The following is a 15378-nucleotide window of genomic DNA, read 5'->3' as shown; positions in this document are numbered from 1 at the left end:
TCGTGAAAAGAGACTTTTCCCGTAGCGTCTAAGACGCAGTACGAGAGAGCTCTCGTAAGAGAACTAATTTTGTTTTGTTTCATCTAATAGATGAAATTTACTTTCCAGGCCACTCTATGTTTTCCCTTGATTTTTCAGTAAATAACTATATTGTAATATACACCTTTTAAAAACATACACTAACACAGCCAACATTTTTGTTGTTGGTAAGAAATCTCTTATGATCAGAAGTCAGCTGAGAGGAATTATACTGTGATAACCAACGGAAAAAATATCAGCTGATATCAACAGGATCACCTTTCATCTTAGGTTGGTTCAGACATATTTTTTGGCATAATGGAATGAAATCCATTTATTTGTACTCTAAACAACAAATAATCTTCTATGCTGTTATATATCAGATATCAGATCCAAACCACATTCTTAAGTGTTTTTAAAACCAATCAGTTCAATGGACTTGACATGTAGAGTGCTCTCTTCTCACAATGACAGCTAGCAGTCCTTCTGAAAGAACATTTCCTTGCTTGTGTTGATGTGGAAGTCATTACTATGGCTAATGGTGTAGACAAACAAATGAAATGTCAGTGTGAACAATTAGCCCTAAAGACTGAATCTGAAAAACGGAATCTGAATCAGTGTGAACAATGCCTAAAAAGACAAGACAAGCAGACAAAATGCAAGCAAAAGTAATGAACCACAGCGTAACTTTAAAACTCACCAGTTTGCCACCAGTGTTCCAGCACTGGGACTCCAAAACTCCTCTTGGCCCATTCGAGGATTTCTATATCACAGCGTTCCCCGGCTACAAACAAGTTCCTCAGCCTGCCGAAAGGAAAATACCAGCTCTTAGAGAGTCTGTAAACTTCAGAGCATCTTCATGTGTCCCTTAAGACTTTGCAGCAAAGAAATGTGAAAAGCAAGAATGCAGGTGTGCATTAAATATTTATTGAACTCATTCTTGTAGTAAAGAAACAAGAAGCACTGACAAGCGGTGATTGGATGAAGCACAGCGGGTGTAAAGGTGAGGATTCACTGTTCCCGTCATCAAACTGCCTGCAATCCTCAAACAAGAAATGGATTGCAATGTAGCTGGTGACCACATCACATAAATCCTTTCATCTGCTCAAGGCTACAGTAAACTACACCTGGAATACCGTAGAGATGCTCACAAGAGAGCAAAGGACAGTCAAAACATCTTTTCATCAGTGAGGCATGTTTGAAATGCAAATAGTAGGAATAGTGAGTGCTTCGATTGATTTGGTCGCTTGAGAAGCACAAGCTAAGCTGGAAAGTTGATTTATTTTCATACTGTCTTTGCATTTGCATTAAAGGGATATTTCACACAAAAATGGCGCAGTATATACAGTATGGTATTAAATATATATATATATATATATATATATATATATATATATATATATATATGTATGTATATATATATATATATATATATATATATATATATATATATATATATATATATATATATATATGTACAGCAACAATGTATTTTATTATTTTTTATACTACACTGGGAACTTCTAATCTTTTTATTGAAAGTCTTTAGATTTGTCTTATGTTCCTGCACTTTATTTACACATTTTGATAAACCAGTTGGGGAAAAAAAAACATTAACATTGAGATTATTTTAATAAAGTGCAACACTTTATAATAGTATTTACTGCATTTGGAAGCAAAAGTACCAAAAAATCTGAAGATAGCTGCTATTTTAAGTGAAAAGCTTAATGGCTAATGTTTAGTCAAATAATTTATACGGTTTTATCAACTGGCAGTTCACCAAGATGTACTGGATCTGAATGAAACTGATTTAGCACTAAATTTTACCTGCCACAGAGAATTGACTTTAACATTAATATATAATAAAAATAAAACAACATTCTTTTTTGAGCCAGTGTTTATGAGCAAGTAACAGTATTACAGCGGAGTTCCTTTCACTCTTCCACTCCAGGGTCAAACAATGCAGAAACTATTCAATTACCTGGAGTCAAGGTGACCTTGACTCCCATGTGTGTGATCTGCATTACAATAAACTGGAAGTTGTTCACTAGCACACTAGCACACACCTTCCTTCTTCCAACATCTCACACCTGTCGTGCTCAGAGACACAATCAGTGGCTGTTTCTCTGCTTTTAAATGCCTGAAAAGGTTACTTACAACCCGAATTCCGAAAAAAGTTGGGACGTTTTTTAAATTTTAATAAAATGAAAACTAAAGGAATTTCAAATCACATGAGCCAATATTTTATTCACAATAGAACATAGATAACGTAGCAAATGTTTAAACTGAGAAATTTTACACTTTTATCCACTTAATTAGCTCATTTAAAATTTAATGCCTGCTACAGGTCTCAAAAAAGTTGGCACGGGGGCAACAAATGGCTAAAAAAGCAAGCAGTTTTGAAAAGATTCAGCTGGGAGAACATCTAGTGATTAATTAAGTTAATTGATATCAGGTCTGTAACATGATTAGCTATAAAAGCTTTGTCTTAGAGAAGCAGAGTCTCTCAAAATTGTGGAAAACTTTAAAAAAAAATGTTCCTCAACGTCAAATTGCAAAGGCTTTGCAAATCTCATCATCTACAGTGCATAACATCATCAAAAGATTCAGAGAAACTGGAGAAATCTCTGTGCGTAAGGGACAAGGCCGGAGACCTTTATTGGATGCCCGTGGTCTTCGGGCTCTCAGACGACACTGCATCACTCATCGGCATGATTGTGTCAATGACATTACTAAATGGGCCCAGGAATACTTTCAGAAACCACTGTCGGTAAACACAATCCGCCGTGCCATCAGCAGATGCCAACTAAATCTCTATCATGCAAAAAGGAAGCCATATGTGAACATGGTCCAGAAGCGCCGTCGTGTCCTGTGGGCCAAGGCTCATTTAAAATGGACTATTTCAAAGTGGAATAGTGTTTTATGGTCAGACGAGTCCAAATTTGACATTCTTGTTGAAAATCACGGACGCCGTGTCCTCCGGGCTAAAGAGGAGGGAGACCTTCCAGCATGTTATCAGCGTTCAGTTCAAAAGCCAGCATCTCTGATGATATGGGGGTGCATAAGTGCATACGGTATGGGCAGCTTGCATGCTTTGTAAGGCTCTGTGAATGCTGAAAGGTATATAAAGGTTTTAGAGCAACATATGCTTCCCTCCAAACAACGTCTATTTCAGGGAAGGCCTTGTTTATTTCAGCAGGACAATGCAAAACCACATACTGCAGCTATAACAACAGCATGGCTTCGTCGTAGAAGAGTCCGGGTGCTAACCTGGCCTGCCTGCAGTCCAGATCTTTCACCTATAGAGAACATTTGGCGCATCAATAAACGAAAAATACGTCAAAGACGACCACGAACTCGTCAGCAGCTGGAAATCTATATAAGGCAAGAATGGGACCAAATTCCAACAGCAAAACTCCAGCAACTCATAGCCTCAATGCCCAGATGTCTTCAAACTGTTTTGAAAAGAAAAGGAGATGCTACACCATGGTAAACATGCCCCGTCCCAACTATTTTGAGACCTGTAGCAGAAATCAAAATTGAAATGAGCTCATTTTGTGCATAAAATTGTAAACTTTCTCAGTTTAAACATTTGCTATGTTATCTATGTTCTATTGTGAATACAATATTGGCTCATGTGATTTGAAAGTCTTTTAGTTTTCATTTTATTAAAATTTAAAAAACGTCCCAACTTTTCCGGAATTCGGGTTGTAACTGAAAAATTGCCAATTCATTAAGTATTGACTTTCTTGTAAGCCATATGCAGGATTTTACCTCCCTATTCAGAAACATTATGCTTCCGATGCACTCGCCAGCAACCATTCAGATGTGCAAGGGGCATTTAAGCAATTTCCATACAGTCATGTAGCAGAAACTTGCTATTGCAGTTATGTGTACCTTGTGAAAGCAGCTTTAATTTGATATTTAATGACACAAATGTCACAGATTAGTCAAATTGCAGTTCTTCTAAGGAAAAAAGCTAATGAAAACATGAAAAACAAGAGGGACTTGATGTATATCAAGACAGGATCATTCACTATTTGGTGTGAAAAGGTTGTGCTACAGCTTTTAGATTTGCAATAAAGTCTTCCGTTTGCATCAGTGTTTGTGTTTACAACTCAACGGGTGTATTCAGGAATCCAGGTCTGCATTTCTAATGCAGCGACCTTCTTGCAGGTGTGCTTTAACATCGGCCTTATGATCTTGGCGAGAGAGCAGATCCTGATCTTTACAGCATCGCTGCTGAATCTCTGAGCTGGAAAATTCTATTGAGTGGAGTCATGCCCTCTGGCACACATTTAAACCTATGTTGAGAGAGGCAGGTTACAGCGCTGACATGCGAGACACTACTGGACTGAGAGCCTGTGCTTTTGTGTGAAAGTCACGCATTGCATGGCTCCTTTGGGTCGAGCTAAATTGCCCTTTCTTCCGTCTCATAATTGCGAACATCTTTCGGGCTTATCTATCATTTAGGTTACAAAAAATAAAAGAAAAGTGGGTTATATATTCATTAAGGGTCATTTTAGCTGATAGAACCAGAGCAAAATAAATCCAGTTTAAAAGGAAATAATGGCTGTTTAATTTCTAGTGAAAAAAATACATAATTGCTACTATGATTTGCATAAGCCAAGTGGGAAAAACATGTAAACAAGCAGCATCTAGTAAATGACAAACCCTATTATGCTTTTATTGGACAGTATTAATGTTACAGTTTTTTCTGATCTAGCTGGGTCCACTCTGTTTTGTGTTTTATTTTCAAAGGCATATATTTATGGCTACATCAATAGGGCTGGGCTATACTTTTAAGCTCCGTCCGAATTGCCTCATTCAATTGAGTATCGAAAATTGTTCGGTAGGGATGCACCATTAATCGAATGCGATTGTCATGCTCATTTTGTCAGTAAAGCTGTTTCTGTAATCAGCAGTAAATCATTTATCACGTGGAGCAGCATTTACTACACAGAGCCATAGTTCACTGACAAATAAGAAAAAAAAAAAAAAGATATAGCTATATATATATATATAATACACAAGGTGTATTTGGATTTTCAGGAATCAAGGAAAAACACTTGTTCACGTTGGTTACGCCCAGAGATGTGGCTCACACGCGAGGCTGTACTGTAAGTGTCCAAACACCCAGAAATGTAAAGCCATTTGAAATCACCAAAACAAACACGCCCCTACCCCAAAAGGATCTCACGCCTATTTTGATAGCTCCACCCCACACATACGTACACAACCCAGGCAACGATAAGTTATATGAAACAAAGCAAACCAATGTTACACCGTTTATACACCAGACACGAATGGCGCGGCGTGACAAAATACTATAGAACTCATTATAATCAGTGATGCTCTCTAAACCATATATACACACACATATATACATATCTATGGTCTACACTGGATGCGGTGCGGCACGACACGACAAATCCCCGACAGAAAACTGCTGCTGCATTCTGTTTATGACGTATTGACAGAAATTTCAAATGATTTTCAACAGTTGCTTTGTCGCGTCCAGTGTACTATACAGACTTTAGCTGTTGCGGCGCAGACATTGTGTTACTGTTCCTCACCTATTGAGAAGAAACAAAGCAACCTTGGCCTCCGATCGCAGGCCTTCCGCTCCCTAAGTTCTCTCCAGCGCTGGAAAGCTGTTCCGATATTTACACAGATCCTACTTCTTGCCTTATGCCTTCTTTTGTTCCGCAGACGTTTTCCTCTTTTGTTTTTTTTTCGTCATCTCCATCTTTCTGTCGTCGCTCGGCTAATGTCCATCCTGTGCACTGAACTCTCTCTCCTTCACATCATGAGTAGACAAGCCCCTTACTGCTGACTCGCTACAAGTTTATTTTTGCTACTCGGCCGAATCCGTTTTCTGAAGCGTTTTTGAAAAATCACTTACCCAACCCCTTACCAAAAAGCAGTATACTTCAAGTTTATTTTACTAAGTATACTTAAGTAAAGTTCAAGTATATTTTTAAGTATACTTTATGTAGCAAGTATACAAATATCAGTGTTATAGTAGTATACTTGTAAGTGTACTGTTTCAATACTCTTTGGGATTAAATTGGCCCACTTTCTAGTATATAAAAGTATACTTTTAAGTATACTTTAAGTGTACTGTGACAGTAGTAATCTTTAAGTACACATACCTCGATGTTTGTAGTTTGTACTGCAATTTTACTAAAAGTGAACTTATACTGATAGTTTACTAATTTAATACTTTATACACTTTGAAGTATAGTCTCAGTAAACCACTAGTTTAGTAGTTTTATACTGTAAGTATACTCTTAAACTTTACATTATACTTTAAGTATATTACTATCTCCCTATTTAGGTTTTAATTTGTATATATCTTGTTGTATAAATATATGAACATACAAAACATCTAAATAAAGAACAGGGTATCTGCTTGTAAACAAAAACATTTTATTCTTGCTTAATAAAAAAAAAAAAATTGAACAAAAAGCTGAAAAAGAGACTATGAATTTGATTCAGAATGATAAGCAAAAAGAGGATCAACATCCCAAAGCTTGATTGTAATTATACCTCTTCATCGGTCAACATTTTATTCCATAATGTTAGTTTTGTTTCTGTTTCATGTCAGATGATCGTGTTAGATTACATGTGTTAGTATCTGTTGTTTCTTTTTTCTTCTTCACTTGTGTTGTTTTGGAAATTCTGTGCAGAAGATGTGTACTAGTAGTATAAGTATACTTAAATGTCATTTTAAGTATATTTCTGAGGACTACACAAAAAGAAAACTAAAAGAAAACTTTCCTATTTTTAGTTTAAAAGAAGTATACTAATAGCACACTTGAATAAACTTCTTTTTCGTAAGGGACTTTTAAACCACCATTGTGTGTTTGTAGTAACTTCTAACGTGTGTTTTAGCCATATAATGTTGCTGAAATTTGCTATTTGTAGACTTTTATATCTAGCTAATCGCTACACCTGCTTAGCATTTCTCATTTAAACACCTTGTATTGTTATGAAAATCACATATATATCATATACTGTCATAATCGTGTGTTTACTAGCTTCATGTTTCATCTGTATACATTTTTTTGTCTTTACAGAACTGAAGGCACAAGTGTAATGCACAATGGTCATTTGAGACAGGGCAGGTTAGACACGTCTAATATAACTGACATTTGAGCAGCGATTGAGCGTCCTCTGAGTCAAAACAGCGATTGCAGAAGAGAAAAAGTCAGACAGCACTAATGCTCATCAGTAGATTAATGGAAAATGAATAGAAATGACGATTCTGTCTAAGCTGTGCATTTTAAAATGGAAAACACATTAGAGTAAACGTAGCACAAAAGATGTGGAAATTGAAAACTATTTGAACTTTATTACAACTATTGTGTTGGTTATATTTTGTTCCTGTGTGTTTTTTGTGTAACTTTAACTTGTTAAAACGGATTTTATAAAATTGGTATTGAGAAAATCTTTCAGGAACCGGTATGGAAGTCAATATATCTGTATCGTTCTCCAATTTTTTTTATAATACCCAGCCATATATATTACGATTCAAAAGTTTGGGGTCAGGAAGATTTTCTTCTTTTTTTGTTTTTGTTTTTATTCTTAATGTTATATCTAATGATTGCATTTCTTATTACTTTCAGTGTAGAAAACCATTTGACAGGATTCTTTGATGAACAGATAGCATTTTCAAACAGAAATCATTAATCGATTTAAATAGTTTAACCTGCCATAATGAAATGCAGTCTTTTTACATTACATAGGAGGTAAAAAAAAACAACAAATAACAGTTAGTTATAGGATCAAAATGATGCTGTACAGTAAAGCTAAAATCCTTTTGCAAAAATGAAACTTGACTATCATTGTAAATGCATCTCAGGGATAAGCGAAATAATGAGCTTCTATTTCTTCTGGAAATCAGTGGTTATTTTCTCTGGGGTGTGAGCTTTTATTCCATCTATTAACTGGACGTTTATGTAAATGATTAACGCCCATGTGACTGAGCCTTTAAAGGTTCACTGAATAGTTATCACTAGGCAGAGTATCATTTAAATGCAGGGAACAAAAGGAACTGCTGCTCTATAACGCAGATGTGCTTTAGCTTAAATCAAAGCCATAACCAATGTATAGAACCACTTTTTATTATTGAAACACATCTGTCACTATCACCATGGTAACTGCACTTTTTTTTCTCCCAATGCACTTTCACACAAACAGCAACATAGTGTTTATACAAGCAAAATCCACAGCAGAATCAACATTGTAATGCCATTTCTATTAAACTAGGGCTGTTTAGAGTCTATGCATGAAGACATTTAACAATAATTACATTCACAAAAACATCCATAGACTGCATTTGCTATATTTTGCAATAGAAAGTAATGATTCGAGGGGCAAAACAAAGCAGACATATAAAATGGAAAACTGTATTTAGAGCTATTATTTTTTGTGTCTACACAATGTTGCTCCCTAACCTCCAGCTAAGCAGGGAAATGACTCCACTAAAATGAAAAAAAAGTACTTCAAGCTCTGCAATATTTAAAAAAGCCAAAAAAGAAAAGGACAAGATTATGAAAGCTAAAATAAATATTACGAATAACTGCAACTGTACACCCAGCTTTCCATATTAATCACTGTTACTTCCTGACATCACCATTAACATCGCTGACCATCCATCGGAGATCTCATCCAATCAGCTAATAAAGAAGTTTGACTTTTGTGCGAGAAAGAACACACAGACTTAAAGCCTGGTGTGCAATAAATATTTCACCACTTAAAAAAAATGGACAAACAATGAAATAGTAATGTATAATACTGTACAGCTTTTCTTTCTTTCTTTTTTTGTTTTTACTCTTTTTGATAAAAAATATTTAACTGCACCAAGATGGATATTTTATATATAGAGTGGTCCCATAGTATTTAGACACATCAGCCACAATTACAACAAACTATATTTTGCATGATGTAACAGCAAAACAAATAGCATTTATATATACAGGTCCTTCTCAAAAAATTAGCATATTGTGATAAAGTTCATTATTTTCCATAATGTAATGATAAAAATTTAACTTTCATATATTTTAGATTCATTGCACACCAACTAAAATATTTCAGGTCTTTTATTGTTTTAATACTGATGATTTTGGCATACAGCTCATGAAAATGCCTGTCTCAAAAAATTAGCATATTTCATCTGACCAATAAAAGAAAAGTGTTTTTAATACAAAAAAAGTCAACCTTCAAAAAATTATGTTCAGTTATGCACTCAATACTTGGTCGGGAATCCTTTTGCAGAAATGACTGCTTCAATGCGCCGTGGCATGGGGGCAATCAGCCTGTGGCACTGCTGAGGTGTTATGGAGGCCCAGGATGCTTCGATAGCGGCCTTAAAGGTGCCATCTGTCATATCTGGCAAAAAAATCAAGTCATACTCCACATTCCATACCAGATGGGGGCAGTATGCCTCAATAAAGTGAATTGGTCTACTCTAGAGTAACAAACGAGAAACAGCATAGTCTCTATGCTCCGCCCCTACCTTCAAAACAACACTAGAGCATAGCCAAAGCCTATAAGACAGCGGTTCTCAATTGCAGACCTCGCGCCCCACTGCTCTGCACATTTTGAACGTTTCTCTTAGAGCTTCAGACATTTGTTCTATTCGAAAATAAGTGCCCTGCGAAGTGGTCATCACAGGATATTCAGCCATGATTCCAGTTCGAAGTGAACGTAGCTATATGTTCCAATCAAAGTGCATTGAAGTGTGCAAGACGTGAATTTAAATTGTATTGATTTACAGAGGTATATGATGTCACAGTTGTCCATGTTTAAAGACGCTGCACAGCACAAATCAGTGAATGAATGTTTCGATGTGAGGTAAACTTCAACAGATTTCCCCTGCTCAGAGAGTAGGGAGCAATGAACATTTGAAAAACAGTTCATGCACGGAGTTCATTTCTAACGAGCTGATTATCTGAATCAGGTGTGTTAACAAAGAGAAACGTGCAAAATATGCAGAGCAGTGGGGCGCGAGGACTGGAATTGAGAACCGCTGCTATAAGAGGACGTTTTGCCTCCAGAGGAACGTTGGGTGATGTCAAGTGATTTTGAAACATGACATCTTCAAGCTACTCCCCTTCACCTTTACCAGTGAATATGTTCATATTCGTTTTGTTCATATTACATTGAGTTGTATATACACATTATTGGAATTAAATTAATTTGACAGACAGCATTCTGTCAACATCATTGGTCAACATCAGACAGCTGATGTTGACCAAGCTAGCGCCAACCAACGTAACCAGAGCTGCCAACTCTCGAGCATTCACCGTGAGACACACGCAATTGACTCTTTTCACACGCTTTCACGCCACACATCAATTTTCTCACGTACAGAAAAACCACGAAGCAAAGAGGACACTAACAGCATCTAACTTACCAATCCAAAAGAAATGTTGCAAGTTCGGTGTCGAACCTCATTTCTTTCAGGTCCATCAGTTGTCTCCAGCGATTGAAAGCAGTGCCGATGTTTACTCTGGTTCGGCTCCTTTTCTTATCGGATTTGATTTGTGTTTCCGAGCGCAGTTGTTTCCCTCTAGCGGGTGGTGGTCTCTTGCCAAGGGCTTCAACCATCCTTCCGCTTGATTGACATCAGGTTAGATTACGCCCACAAGCCGTGCGAGTTATTCGTGTATTGCAGGTTGGCTGGTGGTTATGTTGCCCGCATACCGCCTCCCATGGGCGAAACTGGTATTACGACACCTGTCGGGCCGGGGCTAGTAATGCTACTGCTAATTAAGGTTGATATATCTGCAGCACTATAACTTTACATTTTTAAATGACATCATCGCCCTTATTTCTTCTCATACTTTTGATGCGTGTAGGTAATTTTTTGAATATTTTTAGCTCAATTTTTGCACATGGCACCTTTAAGCTCATCCAGAGTGTTGGGTCTTGCGTCTCTCAACTTTCTCTTCACAATATCCCACAGATTCTCTATGGGGTTCAGGTCAGGAGAGTTGGCAGGCCAATTTAGCACAGTAATACCATGGTCAGTAAACCAGTTACCAGTGGTTTTGGCACTGTGAGCAGGTGCCAGGTCGTGCTGAAAAATGAAATCTTCATCTCCATAAAGCTTTTCAGCAGATGGAAGCATGAAGTGCTCCAAAATCTCCTGATAGCTAGCTGCATTGACCCTGCCCTTGATAAAACACAGTGGACCAACACCAGCAGCTGACATGGCACCCCAAACCATCACTGACTGTGGGTACTTGACACTGGACTTCAGGCATTTTGGCATTTCCTTCTCCCCAGTCTTCCTCCAGACTCTGGCACCTTGATTTCCGAATGACATGCAAAATTTGTCCAAAAGTCCAGTGCTGCTTCTCTGTAGCCCAGGTCAGGCGCTTCTGCCGCTGTTTCTGGTTCAAAAGTGGCTTGACCTGGGGAATGCGGCACCTGTAGCCCATTTCCTGCACACGCCTGTGCACGGTGGCTCTGGATGTTTCTACTCCAGACTCAGTCCACTGCTTCCGCAGGTCCCCCAAGGTCTGGAATAGGTCCTTCTCCACAATCTTCCTCAGGGTCCGGTCACCTCTTCTCGTTGTGCAGCGTTTTTTGCAGCCTGTTCGTTCAGAAATTTCTTTCTGTGTCTTACCCTCTTGCTTGAGGGTGTCAATGATGGCCTTCTGGTCAGCAGTGTTACCCATGATTGCGGTTTTGAGTAATGAACCAGGCTGGGAGTTTTTAAAAGCCTCAGGAATCTTTTGCAGGTGTTTAGAGTTAATTAGTTGATTCAGATGATTAGGTTAATAGCTTGTTTAGAGAACCTTTTCATCATATGCAAATTTTTTGAGATAGGAATTTTGGGTTTTCATGAGCTGTATGCCAAAATCATCAGTATTAAAACAATAAAAGACCTGAAATATTTCAGTTGGTGTGCAATGAATCTAAAACATATGAAAGTTTAATTTTTATCATTACATTATGGAAAATAATGAACTTTATCACAATATGCTAATTTTTTGAGAAGGACTTGTATATATATATATATATATGGGCTGGTAAGCGATTAATGTATCTATTTACATGATGTGGTGACTAATTAATCTAATTAATCAGAGAAATTACTCTGAAAAGATAATCTAGAGTCATCGTTGTGCAAAGCATAAAACAGAGATTACAAAAAGTAGGTTCAGCAAGAAATATTTTGTTTGAGAAAATTACATATACTCTTTTGGACCATGTGAGTAAATGATGACAGAATTGCCATTTTTGGTTGGGTGAAGTATAACTTTAATAATTTATTTTCTTAATTTTATTATTATTACTACTATGAAAATATTAAATTATTTCCTTAAATTATACTCTAAATAGTAAACTAATACTGGCAGTAGGTTGTGGTAAATGTCTTAATGATTAAGTCATCGAGTCATTTATTCATTTGTTTGATTCGTTCAAATGGCTGATTCATTCAGGAGTGAAGTAAAGGCTTCTTTATGAATGGTTCATTGAATCATTAGGCTTGAAGCGGTCATCACCATCAAACCAATCGGTGTGTGACATCAAAGTACCCCAGAACCAAGCCACTACTGAACCAGAAAAGCATTAGAAGAATTTCCCCTAGGGTAAGGAGAAAAAGAACTGGACTGTTGCTCAGTGGTCCTCAGTCCTCTTTTCAGATGAAAGTAAATTTAGCATTTCATTTGGAAATCAAGGTCTAGAGTCTGGAGGAAGACTGGAGAACCACAAAATCCAAAGTCCAGTGTGAGATTTCCGAAATCAGTGATGATTTGGGTGCCATGACGTCTGATGGTGTTGGTCCATTGTGTTTTATCAAGTCCAAAGTCAATGCAGCCATCTACCAGGAGATTTTGTAGCACTTTATGCTTGCATCTGCTGACAAGCTTTATGGAGATGTTGATTTCATTTTGCAGCAGGACTTTAGCCCACAGTGCCAAAACCACTTCCAAGTGGTTGGCTGACCACAATAATACTGTGCTTGATTGGCCAGCCAACTCACCTGACCTGAATCTCACAGAGAATCTATGGGGTATTGTGAAGAGGAAGATAAGTAACATCTGACAAACAATACAGAGGAGCTGAAGGGCACAACCAAAGCATCCTGGGCTTCAGTAACGCCTCAGCAGTGCCACAGGCTGATCGTCTCCATGCCATGCCGCACTGAAGCAGTAATTTGTGCAAAAGGAGCCCCAACCAAGTATTGAGTGCATAATTAAACCTGCTTTGGAGATCTTGTTTTGTAAATCTTTTTTGATTGATCTTTGAGAAAATATTCACATTTTGAGAGAGATGGATTTTTTTATTTTCCTAAGCTGCAAGTAGTAGCCATCAGAATTAAAACAAAAAAACTCTTGAAATATTTCAGTTAGTGTGCAATGAATCTAGAATATAAGAATTTTGCTTATTTGAATTAAATTACAAAAAATAAAGAACTTTTCCATGATATTCTATATATATTTTTTTTATATATTTTTGGAACCACTCTAAATACTGGCAGCCATGGAATAATAACGATTTTTTTTTACAAATGTTTTTAAATGAAAAAAAAAGGAATATGTTTCTTTAGCAGCAAATCAGCATATTAGAATGATTTCTGAAGGATTATGTGACAGCTTTGCCATCATGAAAATAAAGTACATTTTAAAATATATTCAAATAGAAAATGGGTATTATAAATTTGAACAAGATTTCCTAATATTACTTTTCGCAATGTATCAAATAAATGCAAACTTGGTGAGTAAAAAGAGACTGCTTTAAACACATTAAAAATATTAATTATTCCTAACTTTTGGCCACATAGAGAAAGAGATTAAATTTCATACATTTTTAGTTGAAACCTATATATATATATATATATATATATATATATATATATATATATATATATATATATATATATATATAAAAATAAATAAAAACTTTTTATATGCTTTGCTGCAGATGTTACATTGTGAACAGGTACAGATTTGTGGTTACCTGCTGAGCGGGTACTGTTTCTCGTGTTCTGCCTGAGGGCGAATGGCTCTGATAGCAGTGGGAGCAGTAAACATGGAGGACGTCCCATGCTCAGACATCACACGGATAAAGGCCCCAGGGTCCAGAGTCCCCACAGGTTTGCCCTGGGGAAACAACAACTGCATATAGCATCTGAATGCATAAATGAAGGTCCAATATCTTAAAAAACATGGAAAATAGATTTAGATTTTATATGATATATATTATATTAAATATTAAATTATATAGGTTTGTATAAAATAGGTCTTAAAGGAATATTATGCCAAAAAAATTATAATCTAACAAAATGACTAAAGATTTTCAAATAGAAAGTTTTTTTTGGCGAAAAAAAAAGTCCTAGAAAAAGTTGCAGCATTGTACTTCCTACAGAAGTTGCTAAAGTTCTATATTTTGTGCAGCCCTTTGTTGCAATTTTTCCAATATTTTGGAAGTGTACACAAGTCTTCCGGTGTCAGACTGGATCAGCATGGGCATTTGCAGCGGTTGGAGAGTGAATATTAAATCAAGGATGTGTTTGATATGGAGAGTGGCTTGGAAAGGTGCCTGGGTGGCAGATGGGACAAACGTATGGCAAAGAAATAGAATAATACTGTTGCAGAGAGATTGCACACTCAAGTAGCATTTCACAACACTGAGCTGTTCAAATATTCATGTGTCTGCCACGCTTCTCAGAGAGAACGCTCTCAAAACTAAACAATGACTTCATATTAGCGGGGACAAATCAAACGGATCGCGCACGAATCTCTCATTTAGTTTCTAGAACAGCATTTGTTTGTATTTCAGTGAGGGAAAAGAAAAATGGCCACTCAATGTCAAAGTTTTAAGAAATGCTTGGATATGTCTTAGGCAAGCTTTGAACAAAGAAAATGAATAATTACTGTGACATTTGGGTGTTGTTATAGAAACAAAAAGATTAGGTCTACGGCAGATTGATTCCAAATAAAGAAAGTGCTTGCAAGGAATAATTATTTAAACTGTACAAGAAAACAGGTTTGTTCTTGATTTGCAATGTACAAAACAAGAATCTGCATCTGTCACACATCGGTGTCAATCAGTAATTGGAAGGCATTTAATGTTTGTTTTGTTTTTCCCACTGAATCATTTCTTTTTATGTAACATAAATGATCCAACACTACACTGGGGAAAATTGGAATTAAAAAAAGATTACAAGAGTACATTTTACAAGTAAATACTACTCAGACTTTCGACTTAAATGTCATGTTTAACTCAATTCATGTTCCATGTTATTTGTTGTTTCTTTGCAATTATTTGTGAAATTTACTAGACATTTCTGAGTGAAAACTGTTTCAAAGTAAGCCATACACCCATTTACTCAGT

At 36.6% G+C, this 15378-nt stretch overlaps 1 pseudogene; it reads right to left on the bottom strand.

Moving 5' to 3' along the window:
* The window catches only part of LOC132105403 (acyl-CoA synthetase short-chain family member 3, mitochondrial-like), a 68661-nt pseudogene that overhangs the window by 30865 nt on the left and 22418 nt on the right, over positions 1-15378 (bottom strand).

The sequence above is a fragment of the Carassius carassius genome, chromosome 26 (assembly GCF_963082965.1).
Source record: "Carassius carassius chromosome 26, fCarCar2.1, whole genome shotgun sequence".
Classification (NCBI taxonomy): domain Eukaryota; kingdom Metazoa; phylum Chordata; class Actinopteri; order Cypriniformes; family Cyprinidae; genus Carassius; species Carassius carassius.
The sequence above is the reverse complement of the archived record's forward strand: the minus strand, read 5'-3'. Positions and strand labels throughout refer to the sequence as shown.